The sequence below is a fragment of the Salvelinus fontinalis genome, chromosome 11 (genome assembly GCF_029448725.1).
Source record: "Salvelinus fontinalis isolate EN_2023a chromosome 11, ASM2944872v1, whole genome shotgun sequence".
Lineage (NCBI taxonomy): Eukaryota > Metazoa > Chordata > Actinopteri > Salmoniformes > Salmonidae > Salvelinus > Salvelinus fontinalis.
In genome coordinates this window covers 34,290,530-34,317,570 of record NC_074675.1, presented here as the reverse complement: position 1 = coordinate 34,317,570, position 27,041 = coordinate 34,290,530, and the positions used below count along the sequence as shown (strand labels likewise).

Genomic DNA, 27,041 nt, shown 5'->3' with positions numbered 1-27,041 from the left:
CAATGGGGAAGGTGGGAGGGCACGCCAGTGTACCAATGTTCTCTATATTCTATGTTCTCTGAGTTCTATGTTCCATGTTCTCCCCCAGGTTATGAAGTACCCACACCACAGGAACTTGTTTCATGGTCATCTGAAGAGCAGGAACTGTGTGGTGGACGGACGTTTTGTCCTGAAGAGCACTGACTACGAATACAACGAGGCAGCAAGTTTCCCCTACCCAGAACCGCCTGCAGAGGGTGAGTAGGTCTGGAGAGGGGTGGAGAGTTTTACCATGAGTGCCTTAAGTTCCATCTGGTCAGAGTAGACTGATTCTGTATATTTAAAAGTTAATATACAGTAACTTGTAGTTTGTTTCTCTATGTGTGTGTGTGTGTGTGTGTGTGTGTGTGTGTGTGTGTGTGTGTGTGTGTGTGTGTGTGTGTGTGTGTGTGTGTGTGTGTGTGTGTGTGTGTGTCAGAGGAGGCTGGTGGGAGGGGCTATAGGAGGACGGGCTCATTGTAATAGCTGGAATGGAGTTAATGGAAAAGAGTCAATGTGGTTTCCATATGTTTGATAACATTACAATGAGCCCTTCCTCCTATAGCTCCTCCCACCATCCGCCACGTGTGTGTGCTACATCTATGCCTGTGTGAGTCTGCGTGCGTGTCCCTCCTAGACCTGTTGTGGATGGCCCCTCCCCGGTCTCTATGGCGGTCTCCATGGTGACATCTGCAGCTTCGCCATCATCATCCAGGAAGGGGTTATGAGGGGCCCGCCCTTCTGCATGCATGGGGCAGTCTGCTGCAGGTAAGAGACTACATTAATCAGAGTACACCTGTACAAGGAACAGGAAGTGGTCATGAGTGGGCCGACCTTCTGCATGCTGGAGCAGTCTGCTGCAGATAAAAGTACATTACCCAGAGTACCCCAGTACAGGTAACAGGAAGTGTTCCCCCGAAGAGGTGTACATTTTAGTTTTTGCCCTAATCCTACACACCTGATTGAAATATTCAACACATCATCAATCCTTTGGAACTTGGTCTGAGTGGAGTCAGGTGTGTGGCGTTGAGACAAACATAAATGTGCGCTCCTATAGGTCCCCAGGACCAGGATTAAGAAACCCTGCTCGAGAGTCATGTTGCTACTGTATTTTTCTTTAATATACCTGACTAGTCTGTTGTCCTTTTGACCTTTACCCCCTGCCCCTCCAGAGTTGATCCAGAAGATCCGTAAGCCCCCTCCGCTGTGTCATCTAGTGGTCTACCCTGACTACGCCCCATGGAGTGTATCCAGCTGATGAAACAGTGACGGAAGGCCATGCTTTGACGAGATCTTTGACTTGTGTATGTATGTGTTCTTTATTAGATGTAGAGATGAATCCGAATCAAATTAACATGTTTTCAAGATAAGGCAATGATACAAGTTATACACTGAGTGAACTCAACATTGCTCTTTCCATGACATTGACTGACCAGGTGAATCCAGGGGAAAAGCTATGATCCCTTATTGATGTCTCTTGTTAAATCCACTTCAATCAGTGTACTGGAGGAGACGGGTTAACCTTTCACGAGCCTCTACCCCGGGTCCGGGAGCACCCCCCCCCCCCCCCCCCCCCCCCCCTCCCACACTGATTAGCATCGCTAGCATAGCGTCACAATTAAATAGTAGCATCTAAATATCATTCAATCACAAGTCCAAGACACCAAATGAAAGATACAGATCTTGTGATTCAAGCCATCATCTCTGATTTTTTAAATGTTTTACAGGGAAGACACAATATGTAAATCTATTAGCTAACCACGTTAGCAAAAGACAACAATTTTCTTTGTCCACCATTTTTTCTCTCCACCAGTAGCTATCACCAATTCGGCTAAACTAAGATATTGATAGCCACTAACCAAGAAAAAACCTCATCAGATGACAGTCTGATAACATATTTATTGTATAGGATAGGTTTTGTTAGAAAAATGTGCATATTTCAGGTATAAATCATAGTTTGCCATTGCAGCCAGCATCACAAATCTCACCAAAGCGACTAGAATTACTACAGAGAGCAACGGGTTTTACCAATTTACTCATCATAAAACATTTCTTAAAAATACACAGCACATAGCAATGGAAAGACACAGATCTTGTGAATTCAGACAATATTTCAGATGTTCTAAGTGTTTTACAGCGAAAACACAATAAATCGTTATATTAGCATACCACATGTGCAAACGTTACCAGAGCATTGATTCAAGCCAAAGAGAGCGATAACGTAATCATCGCCAAAATATATTAATTTTTTCACTAACCTTCTCAGAATTCTTCCGATGACACTCCTGTAACATCATATTACAACATACATATAGAGTTTGTTCAAAAATGTGCATATTTAGCCATAAAAAACCGTGGTTATACAATGACAATACTAGCAAAACTAGCCTGAAAATGTCGGTCGCCCTCTTTCACAGTGATCTTGTCTCATGGATATCTATTCATAAACTTGACAAAAAAAATATAAGTTGGACAGCTATCGAAAGACAAATTAGTTCTTTATGCAATCGCGGAATTACATTTCTAAAATTATCCTTACTGTGCAATACAGGGTTCGCCAAGCGAAGCTATAGCAAACAAGATGGCGGAACGTGCGTTTAACATTTTTCTACAGAACAACGATTTATCATCTTAAATATTTCTTACTATGAGGTGATCTTCCATCAGTATCTTGGGCAATGTATCCTTTCTTGGGTCTAATCTTCATTTGGTCGAAAGATGTCCTCTGTCCGTCGAAATGCCCACTAACGTTCGACCGGGACCCCGAAACGTGCCCGGTGCTTGAAAGTGCATAACAAAGCAATGCCTCAAAATCGCACTAAACGGATCTAAATTGCTATAAAACGGTTCAAATTAACTACCTTATGATGCTGTTAACACCTATAACGGGTAAAAACATGACCGGAGAAATATTACTGGCTAAACAACAGGTTGGAAGGAGGCGAGTCCGATGTCCTTCTCGCGCAAGACGCAGGCAGCAAAGGGAAGCTACTTCCGGTATTTGGTGATTTATAGAGGGACTGATTGCGCAATCGACACCATTCAAATCGTCATCACGCACTGACATCCAGGGGAAGACGTAAGAAGTGTCTGTTTCTCCATAGCGTTTACACGGACCTTTAAACTGACTCCAGATCAGGTGCCAAGATGTCTGAAATCTGACTCCCTATCATGAAAAGTGCTGTAGATTGAGTTCTGTTTCACTCAGAGACAAAATTCCAACGGCTATAGAAACTAGAGAGTGTTTTCTATCCAATAATAGTAATAATATGCATATTGTACGAGCAAGAATTGAGTAGGAAGCCGTTTAATCTGTAATGCAAATTATGCTAATGAGAAAACAGCACCCCCTATAGTCGCAAGAAGTTAAAGGAGGATTTTTAAGCCTTGAGAGAATTGAGACATGGATTGTGTATGTGTGCCATTCAGAGGGTGAATCAAATCAAAGTGAGCAAGTCAAAAGATTTAAGTGCTTTTGAACGGGGGGATACCTTGTCAGTTGTCCAACTGAATGTATTCAACTGAAATGTGTCTTCCGCATTTAACCCAACACCTCTGAATCAGAGGTGCGGGGGGCTGCCATAATCAACAGCCACGTCTTCGGCTGTCACGCCCTGACCCAAGAGAGCTTGTTATGTCTCTATTTTGGTTTGGTCAAGGTGTGATTTGGGTTGGCATTCTATGTTCTTTTTTCTAAGTTTTTGTATTTCTTTGTTTTGGCCGGGTATGGTTCTCAATCAGGGACAGCTGTCTATCGTTGTCTCTGATTGGGAACCATACTTAGGTCGTTTTTTCCCACATGGTTTTTGTAGGTAGTTATTTTCTGTTTAGTGTTTTGCACCTTACAGGACTGTTTCGGTTTCATTTATTCTCTTGTTATTTTGTTTAGTGTTCAGTGTAAATAAAAAACATGAACACTTACCACGCTGCGCTTTGGTCCGACTACTCTTCTTCAGACGACGAAAACCGTTACATCAGCACCCAGGGATCAGTGGGTTAACTGTCATGCTCAGGGGCAGAACAACAGGTTTTTACTTTGTCAGCTCGGGGATTCGATCCAGCAACCTTCCAGTTACTGGCCCAATGCTCTAACCACTAGGCTACCTGCTGTATGTGCTAGGCGTACCGGTTTGTTTCAAAAACGACAACGCTCAACAGTTTCCCATGTGCATCAAGGATGGTCCACCACCCAAAGGACATCCAGCCAACTTGACACAATTGTGGGAAGCATTGGAGTCAACATGCCAGGGAAGCATTGAAGTCAACATGGGCCAGCTTCCCCGTGGAATGCTTTCGACACCTTGTATTGTCATGCCCCGACGAATTGAGGCTGTTCCGAGGGGGGGAAAGGTGGTGTTCTTAATGTTTTGTATGATGAATGTACAGTGGCAAGAAAAGGTATGTGAATCTTTTGGAATTACTGGGATTTCTGCATAAATTGGTCATAAAATTTGATCTGATCTTCATCTAAGTCACAACAATAGACAAACAGTGTGCTTAAACTAATAACACACAAATTATTGTATTTTTCTTGTCTATATTGAATATATCACGACACTACAGTGTAGGTTGGAAAAAGTATGTGAACCCCTAGGCTAATGACTTCTCCAAAAGCTAATTGGAGTGAGGAGTCAGCTAACGTGGAGTCCAATCAATGAGATGAGATTGGAGATGTTGGTTACAGCTGCCCTATAAACACTCACAACATTTGAGTTTGCTATTCACAAGATGCATTGCCTGATGTGAACCATGCCTCGAACAAAAGAGATCTCAGAAGACCCAAGATTAAGAATTGTTGACTTGCATAAAGCTGATAAGGGTTACAAAAGTATCTCTAAAAGCCTTGATGTTCATCAGTCCACGGTAAGACAAATTGTCTATAAAATGGAGAAAGTTCAGCGTGTTGCTACTCTCCCTAGGAGTAGCCGTCCTGCAAAGATGACTGCAAGAGCACAGCGCATAATACTCAATGAGGTTAAGAAGAATCCTAGAGTGTCAGCCAAAGACTTACGTAAATCTCTGGAACATGCTAACATCTTTGTTGACGAGTTTACAATCCATAAAACACTAAACAAGAATGGTGTTCATGGGAGGACACCACGGAAGAAGCCACTGCTGTCCGAAAAAACATTGCCGCACGTCTGAAGTTCGCAAAAGAGTACCTGGATGTACCACAGCGCTATTGGCAAAATATTATGTGGACAGATGAAACTAAAGTTGAGGCACAGCACAGCAACATCAACCTCATCCCAACTGTTAAGTATGGTGGAGGGAGCATCATAGTTTGGGGCTGCTTTACTGCCTCAGGGCCTGTACAGCTTGCCATCATCGGAAGAATGAATTCCCAAGTTAATCAAGACATTTTGCAGGAGAATGTAAGGCTGACTGCCAATTGAAGCTCAACAGAAGTTTGGTGATGCAACAGGACAACAACCCAAAACACAGAAGTAAATCAGCAACAGAATGACTTCAACAGAAGAAAATACGCCTTCTGGAGTGGCCCAGTCAGTCCTGACCTCAACCCGATTGAGATGCTGTGGCATGACCTCGAGAGAGCAGTTCACACCAGACATCCCAAGAATATTGCTTAACTGAAACAGTTTCGTGAAGAGGAATCATCCAAAATTCCTCCTGTCCGTTGTGCAGGTCTGATCCGCGACTACAGAAAACATTTGTTTGAGGTTATTGCTGCCAAAGGAGGGTCAACCAGTTATTAAATCCAAGGGTTCACATACTTTTCCAAGCCTCCACTGTGAATATTTACACAGTGTGTTCAACAAAGGCATAAAAATGTATACTTTTTAGTGTGTTATTAGTGTAAGCAGACTGTTTGTCTATTGTGTGACTTAGACGAAGATCAGATCAAATGTTATGACCAATTTCTGCATAAATCCAGGTAATTCCAAAGGGTTCACATACATTTTCTTTCCACTGTATATCCGTGGCTTGATATTGTCCAATATGATTTAACCCTCCTGGTATTTCCATGACATACGTTTATCAGGGTGAACTTCTTACCTTCAAGTCTGTCTCTGTTATTCACTCATAAACTTAGGGTCACTGACTGAACCTGTACTGTATTCCTTAAATTCTCTCATTCTCTCACTCTTTCCCTCACTCAGTCTCATCATTCACACACTGTATACTCTTTCTGTCTCCAGTTTAAGAAAAATCAACAAGGGCAGGAAGACCAACATCATAGAATCTATGTTGCGGATGCTGGAGCAGTATTCCTCTAAACTGGAGGACAGAGGAGCTAGATATAGAGACCTAGAAGACCTGAGAAACTACTCACTCAGATGCTGCCTTCGTAAGCCATATAAAGACACCGGTACACACACATACACATGCAAACACACCTGTAATGTCTCCCTCTCGCTCCTAGGTCCGTGGCGGATGCCCTAAAGGTGAGTTGTAGGCGGTGGTACCAGGCAGTGATACAGCCCGACAGGTTGCTCTTAATTGTGCATCTGTAAAAGTTTGATGTGTTTTTGGTGACAAGACAAATTTCTTCAGCCTCATGAGGTTGAAGAGGCGCTGTTACACCGTCTTCACCACACTGTCTGTGTGGGTGGACCATTTCAGTTTGTCCGTGATGTGAACGCAGAGGAACAAAACTTTCCACCTTCTCCGCTACTGTCCCGTGGATTGAAGGGTGCTCCCTCTGCTGTTGCCGAGGGAATTCATGTGTGTTATTACAGCTGTTTACATACTGTCACAAGCAAACACCCGGAGGCAGTCTTTATTGTCTTGGGTGACTTTTAACCAAGCACGTTTAAAATAAATTTTTCCAAAATATCACCATATATCCATGAGAGGAAACAGCGTGCTGGACCATCTATATACAAACATCTGTGATGCATACAAAGCCATTCCCGCCCCCACTTCAGCCAATCAGATCAGGTCTCTCAGTTCCTATTCCCTGCCCACAAGCAGCAACTCAAGAGAGCCAACACAGAATATTGAGGCGCTGGACAGAAGAGGCAGACTCTAATACTGCGGGACCTTTTTGAGAATACTGATTGGATTTCAAAGCTGTTAGGTGCCAACCGAAGCCTCACGCCCAGACAAGCTTAACACATTCTATGCTCGCTTCGAGGCAGACAATACTGAGTCATCCAGGAAGACTCTCGCTGCCTATCAACACACACGCAAGTTACAGCCTTATTCTAATAGATTACATTTAAAAATCCTCAGCAATCTACACACAATACCCCATAATGACAAAGCGAAGATAGTTTTTATAATGGTTGCAAATTTATTAAAGATTAAAAACAGAAACACCGTATTTACATACGTATTCAGACCCTTTGCTATGAGTGTCACGTTCCTGACCTGTTTTCTGTTGTTTTGTATGTGTGTGATGGTCAGGGCGTGAGTTTTGGGTGGGCAGTCTATGTTTTCTGTTTCTATGTTGGTTTTGGGTTGCCTGGTATGGCTCTTAATTAGAGGCAGGTGTTTTGCGTTTTCCTCTAATTGAGAGTCATATTAAGGTAGGGTGTTCTCACTGTTTGTTTGTGGGTGATTGTCGCTGTGTCTGTGTTAGTTGCACCACACGGTACTGTCTCGTCTCGTTCTTTCGGTCGTTCCTGTTCATGTGTTCTTCGTTTCATGTAAGTTCGTAGTTTAGGTCTGTCTTCATCGTTTATTATTTTGTAGGTTATCTAGTTTAGTTTGTTATAGTGTTTTCGTGTTTTTTCCCGTCTTGTTTATTAAAGTCATTATGTATTCACAACCCGCTGCGCCTTGGTCTACTCACTCACTGAAAGACAGCCGTGACAGAATCACCCACCAAACCCAGATCAAGCAGCGGGTTAACGGACAGCAACGACAGCAGCAGCGCAAGAAGGAGGAATGGACTTGGGAGGATGTTTTGGACGGGAAAAGTTGCTACACATGGGAGGAGATCCTGGCTGGAAGGGATCGCCTCCCATGGGAACAGCTGGAGGCACTGAGGAGAGCAGAGGCAACTGGAGAAGGGAACCGGAGTTATGAGGGGACGGGTCTAGCACGGAAGCCCGAAAAGCCCGTGAGTACCACCCAAAAATTTCTTGGGGGGGGGCTAAGAGGTGGTGGGCCAAGAGGTAGTGGGCCGAGGGCAGGTAGGAGACCTGCGCCCACTTCCCAGGCTAACCGTGGAGAGCGGGAGTACGGGCAGACACCATGTTACGCAGTAGAGCGCACGGTGTCTCCTGTACGGGTGCATAGCCCAGTGCGGGTTATTCCACCTCCCCGCACTGGTAGGGCTAGATTGGGCATTGAGCCAAATGTCATGAGGCCGGCCCTACATATCTGGCCACCAGTACGTCTCCTTGGGCCGGCTTACATGGCACCAGCCTTACGCATGGTGTCCCCGGTTCGCCAACACAGCCCAGTGCGGGTTATTCCACCTCCCTGCACTGGACGGGCTACGGGGAGCATGCAACCAGGTAAGGTTGGGCAGGCTCAGTGCTCAAGGGAGCCAGTACGCCTACACGGTCCGGTATTTCCGGCGCTACCTCCTCGCCCCAGCCCAGTACCACCAGTGCCTACACCACGCACCAGGCTTCCAGTGCGTTTTAAGAGCCCTGTTCCTCCTCCACGCACTCTCCCTATAGTGTCTCCAGCCCAGTGCCTCCAGTTCCGGCACCACGCACTAAGCCATCTGTGCGTCTCCAGAGCCCTGTACGCACTGTTCCTTCTCCCCACACTCGCCCTGAGGTGCGTGCCCTCAGCCCGGTACCTCCAGTTCCGGTACCACGCACCAGGCCTATAGTGCGCTTCGAGAGGTCAGTGTGCCCTGTCCCTGCTCCCCGCACTAGCCTTGAAGTGCGTGCCGTCATCCCGGTACCTCCAGTTCCGGCACCACGCACCAGGCCTACTGTGCGCCTCAGCAGGGCAGAGTCGGCCGTCTGCCCAACGCCTTCTGCACTGCCTGTCTGCCCAGCTCCGTCTGAGCCATCTGTCTGCCCAGCGCCGTCTGAGCCATCTGTCTGCCCAGCGCCGTCTGAGCCATCTGTCTGCCCAGCGCCGTCTGAGCCATCTGTCTGCCCAGCGCCGTCTGAGCCATCTGTCTGCCCAGCGCCTTCTGAGTCATCCGTCTGCCACGAGCCATTAGAGCCGCCCGTCTGTCCCGAGCCATTAGAGCCGCCCGTCTGTCCCGAGCCGCTAGAGCCGTCCGTCAGTCAGGAGCCGCTAGAGCCGTCCGTCAGTCAGGAGCTGCCAGAGCCGCCAGCCAGTCAGGAGCTGCCAGAGACGCCGGCCAGTCAGGAGCTGCCAGAGACGCCGGCCAGTCAGGAGCTGCCAGAGACGCCGGCCAGTCAGGAGCTGCCAGAGACGCCGGCCAGTCAGGAGCTGCCAGAGACGCCGGCCAGTCAGGAGCTGCCAGAGACGCCAGCCAGTCAGAAGCTGCCAGAGACGCCAGCCAGTCAGGAGCTGCCAGAGCTGCCCTCCGGTCATGAGCTGCCCTTCAGTCATGAGCTGCCCTTCAGTCATGAGCTGCCCTTCAGTCATGAGCTGCCCTACAGTCATGAGCTGCCTTACAGTCATGAGCTGCCCTACAGTCATGAGCTGCCCTACAGTCATGAGCTGCCCTACAGTCATGAGCTGCCCTACAGTCATGAGCTGCCCTACAGTCATGAGCTGCCCTACAGTCATGAGGAGCTGCCCTACAGTCATGAGCTGCCCTACAGTCATGAGCTGCCCTACAGTCATGAGCTGCCCTACAGTCATGAGCTGCCCTACAGTCATGAGCTGCCCTACAGTCATGAGCTGCCACTCAGTCCGGAGCTGCCACCCAGTCCGGACCTGCCAGAGTTCCTCAGCCCGGACCTGCCAGAGTCCCTCAGCCCGGACCTGCCAGAGTCATGTATCACTAGCCACTTTAAACTATGCCACTTTTATGTTTACATACCATACATTACTCATCTCATATGTATATACTGTACTCGATCCCATCTACTGCATCTTGCCTATGCCGTTCTGTACCATCACTTATTCATATATCTTTATGTACATATTCTTTATCCCTTTACACTTGTGTGTATAAGGTAGTAGTTGTGGAATTGTTAGGTTAGATTACTCGTTGGTTATTGCTGGATTGTCAGAACTAGAAGCACAAGCATTTCGCTACACTCGCATTAACATCTGCTAACCATGTGTATGTGACAAATACAATTTGATTTGATTTGACAAATGGTCATTATGACCACGACCAGGATGTCCTCCAACCAATCAACTTTTGCAGTATGAACTGACATGTTGTCCATCAATCATAGAATTAGGATCAGAGAATGAACCTAGTGAGTTGTATTGGGATTGTGCCACAGAGCATTATGGGGGTTCTATGTGTTGAGAAGCTTGGTGACATTGTTGGATAGAGATTAAGAGTGTGTAACCTTTGTTTAACTAGGCAAGTCAGTTAAGAACAAATTCTTAATGACTGCCTACACCAGCCAAACAAGGATGACCCTGGGCAAATTGTACAGCGAGTTCAATCTTGGTTTCATCAGACCAGAGAATCTTGTTTATCATGGTCTGAGAGTCTTTAGGTGCCTTTTGGGGAACTCCAAGCGGGCTCTCGTGCCTTTTACTGAGTAGTTGCTTCTGTCTGGCCAGTCTACCATAAAGGCCTGATTGGTGGAGTGCTGCAGAGATGGTTGTCCTTCTGGAACATTCTCCCATCTTCACAGAGGAACTGTAGAGCTCTGTCAGAGTGACCATCGGGTTCTTGGTCACCTCCCTGACCAAGGCCCTTCTCGCCTGATTGCTCAGTTTGGCCCGGGGCGGCCGGCTCTAGGAAGAGTTTGTGGTTCCAAACTGGGGATCTTCAATGCTGCAGAAATGTTTTGTTACCCTTCCCCAGATCTGTGCATCGACACAATCATGTCTCTGAGCTCTACGTACAATTTCTTCAACCTCATGGAGATGCATACAGCCTATGTGCGCTGTCCATTTCGTCAGGATAAACTCATTGGTAACTTTATGTATTTATAGTCCATTTGTGTGTCAGGAGAAAATGTGATCAAATTTGGTCAACATTGGGCTGGCTAGGCTGCCAATACGTTTTCAATCAAAAAATATTAACTGGAATTAATCAATCAACAAGTCTTTTGACCGATGTGAGTAAATATTTTATAAGGCCTATAGTTGCATAGAACTGCATGATGTAAACATAAAGCAAGCTCAGCCCTGTGAGTTCTATTGTCTATCTGTTGTTGTCTGGATAGAGGAAATCCCCTTCCTAACCTAGTATAAATATAATTCAAATGAACAAGTGTAAGTTTGACGCAGTTTGACAGGGTTTTCATCCGCCCAGGGCCAGGAGTTTTTTTTCTTCCGTTTTTAAAAACATTGGACTTGATTGGGAGAAACTGGTCCCATCATAACCCTTATGTCACGTTCGTCATAGTGAAGAGACCAAGGTGCAGCGTGATGTGAATACATTCTTCTTTTAATAAACGCAGAACACTTAAACAAACTAACAAAATGGCTGTGCCGCTATAAACAACTAGTTCTGACATGCAACTAAACATAGACAACTACCCACAAACCCAAAATGGAAAATGGCAACCTAAATAGGATTCCCAATCAGAGACAACGATAAACAGCTGCCTCTGATTGGGAACCAATTCAGTCCACCATAGACCTACATGACCTACATACAAAATCCCCATAGATAAACAAAAACCCTAGACAAGACAAAAACACACATACCCACCCTCGTCACACCCTGACTTGACCAAAATAATACAGAAAACATAGAAAACTAAGGTCAGGGCGTGACACCTTATAAAAACGTTTTACAACTGATTAATCACTGTCATACCTTATAGGATCCAGAGTTTTCCTGGTTAGGTTAACAGATCCTGGTGCCAGCAGTCTGCTTACAGTTGTCTGTTATGGTCAGGTATGTGGATGATCAGGGCTTTATTCCGGAATGTTTCTTGGGCTACTTGGATGTGTCACGTGGGCGAGATGCCAACTCTGTGTTTAACTTCACGGAGAAGCTTCTTCAAACCTACGATGGCGCAGCTGTAATGGAATGTATCTGCTATTTGTATTTCCAGCAAAGTCCCCTCGTGTTCCCTGATTTTAAGAGGTGATGACCAGTCCATTCTGCTACCATTGTCAACTCTGTCCTGACATGAACTGAAGCCATGTCTCATGTGCACGCTCATCCACTTTTAAATTCAACCTAGCTAATTTCCGAAATTTCCGCTAATTTCCGAAATTGTTTGACTACAGAGGTAGCAAAACTGTACTTCAAATCTATGATACTCCCCCACTTAACATACTGCTTGACTAGTTGGGCCCAAGCTTGCTGTACAACATTAAAACCTATTCAGTCTGTCTACAAACAGGCTCTCAAATTGCTTGATAGGAAGCCCAATAGCCATCATCACTATTACATCCTCAGAAAGCATGAGCTCCTGAGTTAGGCAAATCTTGTGCAATACATCGACGCATGACTTGTATTCAAGATCCTAAATGGCTTGGCTCCCCCTCCACTTAGTATTTTTGTTAAACAGAAAACACAAACATATGGCAGCAGATCCACAAGGTCTGCCATGAGAGGTGACTGTATAGATCCCTTAAGGAAAAGCACCTTTAGTAAATCCGCTTTCTCTGTGAGAGCTTCCCATGTCTGGAATACACTGCCATCAGACACACATAACTGCACCACATATCACACTTTCACAAAATGCATGAAGACATGGCTAAAGGTCAATCAGATTTGTGAATATAATCCCTAGCTGTGTGTTGCCGCTTTTCATGGTGTCTGTTGTCTGTAGCTTGTGAGGTGTGGAAACACTTTGTTGCTTTTATGAATTTTGTCTTGCTGCTTTTTGTTCTATGTTGCTCTGTCTGTATGCTACGTCTTGCTTGTCCTATGTTGCTCTGTCTGTATGCTATGTCTTGCTTGTCCTATGTTGCTCTGCGTGTGCTCACAGCTCAATGATTGTCTATATTGTAATTGTTTTTAATAACCTGCCCAGGGACTGCGGTTGAAAATTAGCCGGCTGGCTAAAACCGGCACTTTTACTGAAACGTTGATTAATGTGCACTGTCCCTGTAAAAAATAAAATAAACTCAATGAACTCAAACATTGAATGTTTCCTCTCCAAGCCCTGTGTACCCCTATCATTTTCTCTCATTACTCTATGTAGAGTCAATCACATACACAATCACATTATTACACATCAATGATTTTGCTACGTGCATGGTCTAACTGTGTTGTGTTATTGTTTTTTTGTCTTCCCAGACATTCTGTCCTGCACTGAAGTCAAGCCTCTGAACACCTCAACTCATGCCTCACACACTCATTCAATCACTGCTGTGATAAACACTGTAAGGAACCCTCTTATTCCCATTCCCCATAATATTGAACTATAAATGTCTTTTATTAAATGCTTTAGGTTAAAATAGTTACTCTTTTGACAATTTTTGAAACACACTGACATCTCTGTGCGTTCAGCACTTATACCGTGGGTCTCCCATTATCAATTTTTCAAGTCACCAGCATCCACTGATATACACTGCTCAAAAAAATAAAGGGAACACTTAAACAACACAATGTAACTCCAAGTCAATCACACTTCTGTGAAATAAAACTGTCCACTTAGGAAGCAACACTGATTGACAATAAATTTAACATGCTGTTGTGCAAATGGAATAGATAAAAGGTGGAAATTAAAGGCAATTAGCAAGACACCCTCAATAAAGGAGTGATTCTGCAGGTGGTGACCACAGACCACTTCTCAGTTCCTATGCTTCCTGGCTGATGTTTTGGTCACTTTTGAATGCTGGCTGTGCTCTCACTCTAGTGGTAGCATGAGACAGAGTCTACAACCCACACAAGTGGCTCAGGTAGTGCAGCTCATCCAGGATGGCACATCAATGCGAGCTGTGGCAAGAAGGTTTGCTGTGTCTGTCAGCGTAGTGTCCAGAGCATGGATGCGCTACCAGGAGACAGGCCAGTACATCAGGAGACGTGGAGGAGGCCGTAGGAGGGCAACAACCCAGCAGCAGGACCGCTACCTCCGCCTTTGAGCAGGAGGAGCACTGCCAGAGCCTTGCAAAATGACCTCCAGCAGGCCACAAATGTGCATGTGTCTGCTCAAACGGTCAGAAACAGACTCCATGAGGGTGGTATGAGGGCCCGACGTCCACAGTTGGGGGCTGTGCTTACAGCCCAACACCGTGCAGGACGTTTGGCATTTGCCAGAGAACACCAAGATTGGCAAATTCGCCACTGGCGCCCTGTGCCCTTCACAGATGAAAGCAGGTTCACACTGAGCACATGAGCACATGTGACAGACGTGACAGAGTCTGGAGACGCCGTGGAGAACGTTCTGCTGCCTGCAACATCCTCCAGCATGACCGGTTTGGCAGTGGGTCAGTCATGGTGTGGGGTGGCATTTCTTTGTGGGGCCGCACAGCCCTCCATGTGCTCGCCAGAGGTAGCCTGACTGCCATTAGGTACCGAGATGAGATCCTCAGAGCCCTTGTGAGACCATATGCTGACACATGCACATTTGTGGCCTGCTGGAGGTCATTTTGCAGGGCTCTGGCAGTGCTCCTCCTGCTCAAAGGCGGAGGTAGCGGTCCTGTTGCTGGGTTGTTGCCCTCCTACGGCCTCCTCCACGTCTCCTGATGTACTGGCCTGTCCCCCTGTGTGGGTTGTAGACTCCGTCTCATGCTACCACTAGAGTGAGAGCACAGCCAGCATTCAAAAGTGACCAAAACATCAGCCAGGAAGCATAGGAACTGAGATGTGGTCTGTGGTCACCACCTGCAGAATCACTCCTTTATTGAGGGTGTCTTGCTAATTGCCTTTAATTTACACCTTTTGTCTATTCCATTTGCACAACAGCATGTGAAAGTTATTGTCAATCAGTGTTGCTTCCTAAGTGGACAGTTTTATTTCACAGAAGTGTGATTGACTTGGAGTTACATTGTGTTGTTTAAGTGTTCCCTTTATTTTTTTGAGCAGTGTATATACACGTACACCCACAAGTCAAAAGTTTGGACACACCTACTCATTCAAGGGTCAAAATATATTTTCTATTTGAGATTCTTCAAATAGCCACCCTTTGCTTTGATGACAGCTCAAATAAGCAAAGAGAAATGACAGTCCATCAATACTTTAAAACATGAAGGTCAGTCAATTTGGAGAATATTACGAATATTGAACATTTCTTCAAGTGCAGTCGCAAAAACCATGAAGCGTCATGATGAAACTGGCTCTCATGAGGACCGCCATAGGAAAGGAAGACAGAGTTACCTCTGCTGCAGGGGATTTCATTGGAGTTAACTGCACCTCAGAAATTGCAGCCCAAATAAATGCTTCACAGAGTTCAATTAACAGACACATCTCAACATCAACTGTTCAGAGGAGACTGCATTAATCAGCCCTTCATGTTCGAATTTCTGCAATGAAATCACTACTAAAGACACCAATAATAGTAATAAGAGACTTGCTTGGGCCAAGAAACACAAGCAATGGACATTAGACCGGTGGATATCTGTCCTTTTGAGTCCAAATTTGTGTCTTTGTGACGCGAAGTAGGTGAACGGAGGATCTCCGCATGTGTGCTTCCCACCGTGAAGCATGGAGGAGGAGATGTGGTGGTGTGGGGGTACTTTGTTGGTGACACTGTCTGGGATTTTATTTAGAATTCAAGGCACACTTAACCAGCATGGCTACCACAGCATTCTTCAGCGATACACCATCTCATCTAGTTTGCGCTTAGTGGGACTATCATGTGTTTTTCAACAGGACAATGACCCAAAACACACTTCCATGCTTTGTAAGGGCTATTTGACCAAGAAGGAGTGATGGACGGCTGCATCAGATAACCTGGCCTCCACAATCACCTGACCTCAACCTAATTGAGATGGTTTGGGAAGAGTGGGACCACAGAGTGAAGGAAAAGCAGCCAACTAGTGCTCAGTGTATGTGGGAACGTGTTTTAAGACTGTTGGAAAAGCATTCCAGGTGAAGCTGGTTTAGAGAATGCCAAGAGTGTGCAAAGCTGTCATCAAGGCAAAGGGTGGCTACTTTCTAAAATATATTTAGATTTGATTTATTATTTCATAATAAATTAGATTTATTATTTTGTGTGTTATTTCATAGTTTTCATGTCTTCACTATTATTCTATAATGTAGAACATAGTAAAAATCAAGAAAAACCTCAATGCTGTGGGCACCTTCAAGATGAGACACATGCTTGATGTCCCTGTACGCATAAGCATAGGACTACATTCAGGTGAGAGAGTGGGGGCACATACCTTACCTCACCTATCTGTGTCTATGCAATAGGTCCGTTTGTAGCAGGGATAGTAGAACTGACTATGCCCAGATACCGTTTATTCGGTAACCGTCTCTCGTATCGAGTCTACTGGGATGCGTAAATTACATATGCATGTATAATAGATATGTGACGTAGTCTATGCACTGTTGCTTAAAAGTGAGGGACTTGTCGTGGGTACATGATTGACTGAGCCAGGAAGCTTCTTTATAAAGTGTGTATAAATTAGAGTTTTGAGTGTCATGCCGCCTGTATTTGCAGCGTCCAGAATCCACATCCATAACAGCACAGTTAAAATCCTCCTGGATCTCAAGGCAGGTTCAAGGTGCAACTGAGGCAGGACAGGCCTCAAGGTAAAAGTCACAGGTAGGACCGACTACTTGTTACCACCATCATGTTACATACAGTAAGTTCAAGAATACTTCAAACTCCCTACAACACCCTAAAACTTCATAGAACTGTCTAGAACTCTCTAGAACTCACCTAGATCTCCCTACTAAACTCTTTCTCTCTCGTCTTTCCCTGCCCTCTGTCCTCTCCCCCTCTCTTCTTCACAGGGAAAAGGAGGAACAGAGGAGACCTACTTGCTTATAGGGAAGGGCAACTTTGAGAAACCTCTCCCCGTCCCTCCCGAATTCAAGAAAGGGTAAGGAACGCCCTCCTCCCTTCCCTCTCCTGTCTCTCCTCTAATGTCTGTGTGTCTTTCCTTGTTGATCCTGCCTCTGTGTCCGGTTCGTTTTCCACAGGCAAATGGCTCGCGGCCTGCAGATGGAGGAGATGGCGAGATAGAAGATGAAAAAAGCTGCTCAATTGCAACAGCTTGCAAAGAAAAATAACTGCATTTACATAAGGTAATGTTAAGCATGAAAAATTTATAACATTACTTCTTTGGCTATGTTTTTACTTACTGTAGTTTAGGACTTGGAGCTAGTTGTGATCCTTTTGAAATGTTTTGTTTGGCGTCACACCACTGCCATTTATATTAATTTGTTGGTCATTGATGACTCGGTTCTTCTACTTTACACGTTTGAGGCCGTAATTCGGTCAAAGGTACGTTGTTGACAATGCGCCTTTGATTGAATCTCAGCCTAAGTTTCACTTGTAAACTTAGTGTTATGATACTGTATGTGTAGATTTGATTCTAAGTTAGTATGAAAGGTATGGAAGCACTATTGCAAATTTGATGGAGCAAACCAGAAGAAAATAAAACTTACAAGCTGCCCAGACACATACTGATGTTAACCTTTCTGATTATAACCTTTTTCGTCAAGACAGATCTTCCAAAGGTGGGGGATTGGCAATCTTTACCAAGGATCACTTTCAGTGCTCTGTTGTCTCCACCAAGTCTGTCCCCAAACAATTTGATTTGCTGGTTTTAAGTATTAAACTTTCAAATAGCTCTTTGTTGACTGTTGCTGGGTGCTATCGTCCTCCACCAGCACCGGCCTGTACCCTACCTTCCCTAAGCTCTCTCCTGGCCCCTTACACTAAGTCTGAATTTGTTCTGCTAGGTGACCTAAACTGGGACATGCTTAAACCCCCTTACCAAGTCCTAAAGCAATGGGACTCCATAAATCTTTCTCAGATTATTACCAATCCCACAAGGTATGACTCCAAACACCCAGAAAAGGATACTCTTCCTGATGTTATCCTCGCAAATAATCCTGATAAGGTATCATTCTAGTGTTTTCTGTAATGACTTTAGTGATCACTGTTGTACAGCCTGTGTTTGTAATGGCTGCTTAGTGAAACGACCTGTCCTGATTTGTCATAGACGCTTGCTAAAAAAAAAAAGTATGAGCACGCCTTCCTTCATGAACTGGCCTCTGTAAAATGGTATAGAATCAGCTTGATCCCCTTTGTTGAAGACGCTTGGACATTCTTTTTGATATTTTCAGTGGTACACCCCCCTCATTAAAAAAAAGAGAATTAATAACAGGTTCAGCCCCTGGTTCGACTGTGATCTTGCAGAGTTACTCCACCTCAAGAATTGCATTTGGTCAAAGGCTCGGCGTGCGCATGCTCAGGCTCGGCTCGCGCATGCTCAGGCTCGGCGTGCGCATGCTCAGGCTCGGCGTGCGCATGCTCAGGCTCGGCGTGCGCATGCTCAGGCTCGGCGTGCACATGCTCAGGCTCGGCGCGCGCATGCTCCGGCTTACTGTCTATCGTTCAGGCAAATGAGAAATAAGTGCACTCAGGCTATCCGGAAGGCCAAAGTTAGTTACTTTAAGGAGCAATTCTCTCTCTGTGGATCTATCCCCAAGAAGTTCTAGAAAACAGTTAAAGACCTGGAGAATAAACCCTCCTCACAGCTGCTCATGTCCCTTAATGTTGATGATTTGTTTGTTACTGACAAGAAGCACATGGCTGAGCTCTTCAATCACCGCTTCATTAAATCAGGATTCCTATTTGACTCAGCTATGCCTCCTTGCCCATCCAACATTTCCTCATCTCCCACCCCTTCTAATGCTACTATCCCCGATGCTTCTCCCTCTTTTTCCCCCTGCCCCGCTACAAAGTTTCAGGCAGTCACTGAGTCCAAGGTGCTGAAGAAGCTCCTTAAACTTTACCCCCCAAAAAACACGAGTCAGATGGTTTAGACCCTTTAAGGTTGCTGCCCCTATCAATCGCCAAGCCCATCTCCAACCTTTTTAACCTCTCTCTCCTTTCTGGGGAGGTTCCCATTGCTTGGAAGGCAGACCTGGTTCGTCCTTTATTTAAAGGGGGAGATCAAGCTGATCCTAACAGTTATAGGCCCAGTTCTATTTTGCCCTGTTTATCAAAAGTGTGAAAAACTTGTAAAATAATCAACTGACTGACTTTCTTGGTGTCTAAGGTATTCTCTCTGGTATGCAGTCAGGTTTCCGCTCAGGTTATGGATGTGTCACTGCGACCTTGAATGTCCTCAATGATGTCACCATTGCCGTTGATTCTAAGCAATGTTGTGCTGCTATTTTTATTGACTTGGCCAAAGCTTTTGATATGGTAGACATTCCATTCTTGTGGGCCGGCTAAGGAGAATTGGTGTCTCCTGAGGGGTCTTTGGGCTGGTTTGCTAACTACCTCAGAGTGCCGTGTATAAAGTCAGAAACTGCTGTCTCAGCCACTGCCTGTCGCCAAGGGAGTACCCCAAGGCTCAATCCTAGGCCCCACGCTCCTCTCAATTTACATCAACAACAAAGCTCAGGCAGTAGGAAGCTCTCTCATCCATTCATATGCAGATGATAGTCTTATACTCAGCTGGCCCCTCCCCTGATTTTGTGTTAAATGCTCTACAACAAAGCCTTCTTAGTGTCCAACAAGGTTTCTCTACTTTAACCTTGTTCTGAACACCTCCAAAACAAAGGTCGTGTGGTTTGTTAAGAAGAATGCCCCTCTCCCCACAGGTGCGATTACTACCTCTGAGGGTTTAGAGCTTGAGGTAGTCACTAGGGATGCACAATATATTGGTGAACATATCGGAATCGGACGATATTAGCTAAAAATGGCAACATCGGTATTGGCTGATGTCTAGTTTAACGCCGATGTTAAAAAACGATGTCAAAGCTACCGTGCATACCTATATAACGTAGGTACATGACCTAATGATGCCACATAAAATGTTGCGCTACACGTGCAACACAGCATTCATAACCTAGCCCACACAATGTCTGCTGTGTGGATTTCAGTGAGACAACTCAAAGGCGAAATCTATTAAAGCCAAGATAATGGAATTCATTGCCCTTGACAATCAACCGTTCTCTGTCGTGGGTGATGTTGGCTTTGTCGACTGGTCGAGCACTCGTACACACTACCACGTGCACTATTTTTCAGATGTTGCCCTACCGGAATTACACTGTAAATGCGTCACTGCTATTAGCTTCATGACATACATACTGTGGAACGCCATTTGGGTCTTTGTGCGTCAAAAAAGATACAGTAGCACTGTCAAAGCTGTACAAAAAAGTATGCAAACAAGCAAACCCTGGACACGAACGATGTGTTTACAATACCGCGTTGGTGATAAAGCATAATTTGCCCAACCGGAACTTCTGGGGTAGCTAGCTTTAGCTTGGTACCAAGCTAACGCCAATACAACCAGCCTGAAAACAATGACCAGTAGAAACTGCAGTCATTTTCATTATTCTTAGCAATGATATAGAAATCCTTGTGAGTAAGTATTAGCTAGGTAGCCACTTATTGTTCGCCTATTGAAATTGAACTTCAGTTCATGAAAATAAATAGCTAGCCAGCTACTTAACCCTGTTGCTCAAAGCTAACGTTATAAGCAGCCAGCTAGCTTCATCTGACTAGTGAGGTTCGATCAGACCGGGCTGTGTTGTGAAGCTAGCCACAATAAGGATTAGGCCCAATAGTGGAATTTGCTGTTTGCCTTCAAAATAAAAGTGTGTCATTGAGTGATGCAAATGAATACAAATAGTAGAATCATGCCATACTTTTATTTTGAAGGCTAACCGTAAAGTCCAGTATTGTGGCTAGCTTCACATAGATGGGTCCGACCACCATTAATCAAATAAGAACTGTCTTATAAATTAGGGTTATTTTAGATGATGACACCTAGCTATATTTTTAGCTAGCTAACTATAGCTACTGAAACAGAATGTCGTTTTGCTATTGTAATGAAACAGGCAGGGAGCAGGTCTCGAACCCTCGACCTCCTAGCCCGAGGTCCGGCGCGCTATCGACTGTGCCGCAAAAGCATGCTCAAGCGGCAGAGTCGATTTCCGCGCTTATAAACCCAGGGTCGTTACACTACTCCCTCCTTTCAAAGAGCGCGTCCTCGCGCTAGCTTGCGACTTTACGTCTTACAGGAACGCGCTCACCGGCCAAGCACACGCACTGTCGTGGATGCGAGGTCCGATCACTTCCGACACCAATGTAATGAAACAGGCAGGGAGCAGGTCTCGAACCCTCGACCTCCTAGCCCGAGGTCCGGCGCGCTATCGACTGTGCCGCAAAAGCATGCTCAAGCGGCAGAGTCGATTTCCGCGCTTATAAACCCAGGGTCGTTACACTATGTTTTTGGGGAAGAGCATTGTTTGCATCCATGAGCTAGCTAGCTTTTGTTATGACCAGCACTGTAGGTGCGCGAGACAACGTTACCAGCATCATAGCATACGTATCGATGAATCGTAGTGACATATGAAACACGAGTGATAGTGTAATCAATGTGTTAAAAAAAAGTATGAACGCGTTAAATTATTATGTGACGTGCTGTCATATTCAGGCCCTGATTGGTCAACAAACTTATTTGAAACGTCAAATAGTGTTATTTGACACGCAAAGACCCAAACGGTATTCCATAAAAATCCTGGTTCAGAATGAAACAACTAAACAAATGAACAACGAAACAGCACAGCAATAAGTGAAAGAGAGGATTTTATTATGTTTCACTGGTAATGGGGACGTACGTAAATGCCAACAAAATAACTTTTTGGTCAGTGTGGTGTGTGTGTGTGTAACCTTTTATTTAACTAGGCAAGTCAGTTAAGAACAAAATGATGACCTACCAAAAGATCTCCTCGGGATGTTGTCATCCCGAGTCACATTTGATTTATTTTCCAAGCTATAGCAAACAATATTTGACATAGAACAGGTTTTTAAAGGACAAAATAGTTAGATCTGCTTCGTGTTCATTTTTGCCATGGAAAAAATATTGCGATACTGGTATCGTCCAGGCCCTAATATGAAGCACGTACTATAGGTTCTTATAGCATTTTTTATCAGCTGCCAATAATGCTCCCTACTGTATGTGTGGAATCCTACATATGTTGTTTGTACTGTACAGTCGTGGCCAAAAGTTTTGAGATTGACAAAAAACATTTTTTCACAAAGTCTGCTGCCTCAGTGCCTTTAGATATTTTTGTCAGATGTTACTATGGAATACTGAAGCATAATTACAAGCATTTCATAAGTGTCAAAGGCTTTTATTGACAATTACATGAAGTTGATGCAAGAGTCAATATTTGCAGTGTTGAACCTTCTTTTTCAAGACCTCTGCAATCCGCCCTGGCATGATGTCAATTAACTTCTGGGCCACATCCTGACTGATGGCAGCCCATTCTTGCATAATCAATGTTTGGAGTTTGTCAGAATTTGTGGGTTTTTGTTTGTCCACCCGCCTCTTGAGGATTGACCACAAGTTCTCAATGGGATTAAGGTCTGGGGAGTTTCCTGGACATGGACCCAAAATATCGGTGTTTTGTTTTTCAACCAGGCAGGTGCGACACGAAAGTCAGAAATAGCAATATAATAAATGCCTTACCTTTGAAGATCTTCTTCTGTTGGCACTCTAAAAGGTCCCAGTTACATCACAAATGGTCCTTTTGTTAGATAAAGTCCTTTATATCCATAAAAACTAAGGTTTGGTGGCGCGCTTCATTCAATAATCCACCGGTTTCCCTCCTTCAAAATGCATACAAAATGAATCCCAAATGCTACCAATAAACTTATCCAAACAAGTCAAACAATGTTTATAATCAAACCTCAGGTACCCTAATACGTTAATAAACTACACAATTTAAGACGGAGAATAGTATGTTCATTACCGGAGATAAATAACAAAGAACGCGCTTTCACCCACATGCATGGAAACACCACAGCCAAAATGGGAGCCACTGAGAAAAACTACAACTTCTAGCTCATTTTTCCAAAAACCAGCCTGATACTCTTTCTAAAGACTGTTGACATCTAGTGGAAGCCCTAGGAACTGCAATCTGGCAGGACTTCGCCTCATAATAAACATGAAAGCCATCGGAAACAGTGGGAGGCTGAAAATTATTATTATTTTGGATGGTTTGTCCTCTGGGTTTCACCTGCCATATCAGTTCTGTTATACTCAGACATCATTTTAACAGTTTTTAGAAACGTTAGAGTGTTTTCTATCCAAATCTACCAATCTACATATCCTAGCTTCTGGGCCTGAGTAATAGGCAGTTTACTTTGGGCACGCTTTTCATCCGGACGTGAAAATAATACTGCCCCCTACCCAAGAGAGGTTAAGTTCCATCCCTGAATGAAAACCAGCAGCAGTGTTGCTGCCAGTCAGACCTCCAGGCTTAGATTTGAATAGCCCCTAGTAGAGCCATGTATTTCTAGAGTTATTTAGAAGTTGTAGAATGTTGAATCTTGTTCTAATTCTAGACATTCAGTTGCATAGCATTATTTATTATTTCAGGTCCTTCTACAAAACGTTACAAGATGATGGAGCAGCAAAGCTAAAATCACTCTTACTAGACTCTGTTCTTGCGTTGGGAACATTTATGTAAAACTCTTCTCTTGTCTTTCAGGTCTGCCCAGGAGATCAACAAGATCTTCAAGCGGCTCCTCCCGAAGGCCGTGAAGAAGATCTCCACAGTGGCTCAGAGGTTCCATTGGTGGGTAGCTACAGGTGTAAAGACCAAGTCCCCAAATAAGAGAAAAGTTACTGTAACATGTACAGTACATCGGTTGAATGATTCACAAAAGTGTTTTTAAATTAAACATTTTTTTATGGGGCCAAGAGGTTGCTGCTATGAACATTGTGCTCACAGAGACACATTTACGTAATTTAGCAGAATGTCTTATCCAGAGCGGCTAACAATTATTGCATTCATCATAGACACTTTCTTTTAATGTGAGAGACAATCCATCAAAGCTTGTAAGAGTTATCTGATGCACAATCATACACTCTGAAGCACAAACATTCCCTCTACTCATTTTTATCAGAATTATAGTTTTTTGTTTTGTGTACCAGTATTGATTGTATTCATCTATAATTGTGTACTGTAACTTGTTAGCATTGCTTGCATTAGATACTATTTCCATGGCTTCATAATAGACTAGTCACTACTGGTCAATTTACTCACAATAATGCACTTTCATGACCCATATGTGGTGACTCAGACAAACAGTACATATGCCTACAGTATGGCCATATAGTTAAATGATTGTAACAGTGTGCCGTCTTTCAGTAAACATATTTCCCAATATCGCAAATACTGTAGCTTTGGTATTCTGAATGGCATTCAAATTAGATACACAGAGGAGCAAGGTAAACCTAATTGCTTACATCAATTATGAAAACTTGTATCTGTACTTGTGCACATTCTACCTACTCCCATGATCGAATGATATCTGACTGTTATAATAAACCATTTTTCCTCGATCACAAATATATATCTGCGGGGTTCTGAATGGATCTCAAATTAGATAAAAGATGGGGCAAATAAAAACCTAAATCTCAATGAAAGGGTTATGAAAAATATATGTATCATTGGTTACAGGCAACCCCTGTACCTGTAGGCTTACTGTCTGTCCCTATGTACCAGTACATGTCTCAGGGTTTAATCAAACTACAGCACTCCCCCTGGTGGCAGAGGGAGCAAAAGCAGCAGATGGTAACTCAGAATGCAACTGGGACTGGGATTATCTCATAGAGATAGATATAGGACTCAAGTGCCCAAAAGCCTGTTTTAGCATGGACAGTGCCATTGAGGACTTTCACCATTTTGAACTAGTCAACTGGGTGGGACTTCCCATGGGTTAAGGAAGGATCACATGAGTCCATCTTGATCATCATTAGGGATCAGCCAATGAATTATACTCGTGAGCAAACATTCCAAAACTAGGTGGCAGTAAATCGCCAACCTTGGCTTTATACCTGTTCAAACAACACACTCTAGATGGCAGTATGCACCCTTTCAGTTTGTTTGCCAACTCATAGAAGTAGTAGAAGAAGAAAATGTAATATTTCAAAATGAAGATGGCCTCAACGGCGCTGCCCATGCTCTTACATGTGCCATAATGGGACAGATACAATGCAATCTATCTACACTGAACAAAAATATAAACGCAACATGCAAAGTGTTGGGCCCATGAGCAGAAATGAAAGATCCCAGAAATGTTCCATATGCATAAAAATAGTATTTCTCTGTTAGCGAGCATTTCTCATTTGCCAAAATAGTCCACGGACCTGACAGGTGTGGCATATCAACAAGCTGATTAAACATCATGAACATTACACAGGTGCACCTTGTGCTGTTGACAATAAAAGCTCACTCTAAAATGTGCGGTTTTGTCACACAACACAATGCCACAGATGTCTGAAGTTTTGAGGGAGCGTGCAATTGGCATGGTGACTGCAAGAATGTCCACCAGAGCTGTTGCCAGAGAATTTAATGTTAATTTTTCTACCATAATCTTCTTCCAACGTAGTTAAAAAAACATTTGCAGTACATCCACCCGTAGACCACATGTACAATGAACACAATTGCATTTTATTGATGGCAATTTGAATGCACACAGATACCGTGACGGGATCCTGAGGTCCATTGTGAGGCCCATATTTTTAAAGGTATCTGTGACCAACAGATTATTATCTGTATGCCCAGTCATGTGAAATCCATAGATTAGGTCCTAATGAATTTATTTCAATTGACTCTAACTCAGTAAAATCTTTGAAATTGTTACATGTTGTGTTTATATTTTTATTCAGTATAAATCTATGAATTATCTACTGTTCTACTACCTGCGGGCGGGGCAGTCTGCCTGCTCCTAGAAGGACATAATGTGTAGGAGGGCTGGGTCATCCTTTACCATATTATAATCACACTACAGGCCCAGTTATAAACCTGCTCATAGATAGAGCCACACACAGATTATATGCTGCCTGGGAATATGTATCAGACTACATTAACATTTCAGTGTTATCAGATTCTACTACTGGACAGGAACAAAAAACAGCAAGCAAACCCAGATTATAGTCCCTCTGCACCATTTATAAACCTAATCATAGATAGAGCCACAGACAGATTAAGGTTATATTAGAACACACTGCTGCCTGGGAATATGTATCAGACGAAAGTATAATTTCGCCTACAGTATAATCTGGGTTAGCAGATTTTTTTTCAACAGCACTACACAGAGTATATGATAACACTGCTAGTCTGCTGGGGATAAGTATCCGTCTAAAGCACCATTTACTGTACATGGGGGCTACTGTCTGAGTTTGCAGAGATTTTTCCCAGTCCAGCACTACAGACAGATTATATTACAACACTTCACTGGTCTGCTGTGTTGGGAATATGTATCAACAGACTAAAACACCATTTACAGTACATCAGGATGAGCATAAATACTATGGTTTGCAGGGTCTTGTCCAGCACTAACCAGATCGGTTTAAAAATATTTATTGTGGACTTTAATCATCAGATCACTTCAGTCTGGACCCTAGTTAGTCATATTGAGTGTATTAGTGTCGGGCTAGAACAAAAGCCTGCATATAGCTCTCCAGAAATGATTATTATTAATGATAAGGTTCTGTAAGACATACTGGTTAAACACAGTAATGCATGTATTGCACAGTATGTCTGTATATGGATATACAGTGCATTTGAAAAGTATTCAGTCTCTTTGACTTTTTCTGCATTTTGTTACGTTACAGCCTTATTATAAAATGGATTCAATAGTTTTTTCCCCCTCATCAAACTACACACAATACCCCATAATGACAAAGCAAAAACAGCTTTTTCTAAATATTTGCAGATTTATTAAAAATAAAAAATGGAGATATTACATTTACATAAGTATTCAGACACTTTATTCAGTACTTTGTTGAAGCACCTTTGGCTGCATTTTACAGCCTTGAGTCTTCGTGGGTATGACTCTACAAGCTTGGCACACCTGTATTTGGGAAGTTCTTCCCATTCTTCTCTGCAGATCCTCTCAAACTCTGTCAGGTTGGATGGGGAG

The 27,041-nt window shown here is 43.9% G+C and overlaps 1 pseudogene; it reads left to right on the top strand.

The window, feature by feature from the left end:
* LOC129864716 (retinal guanylyl cyclase 2-like) overlaps positions 1–25,076 on the top strand; it is a 47,394-nt pseudogene extending 22,318 nt beyond the window's left edge.
* The last annotated feature ends 1,965 nt before the right edge of the window (positions 25,077–27,041 follow it).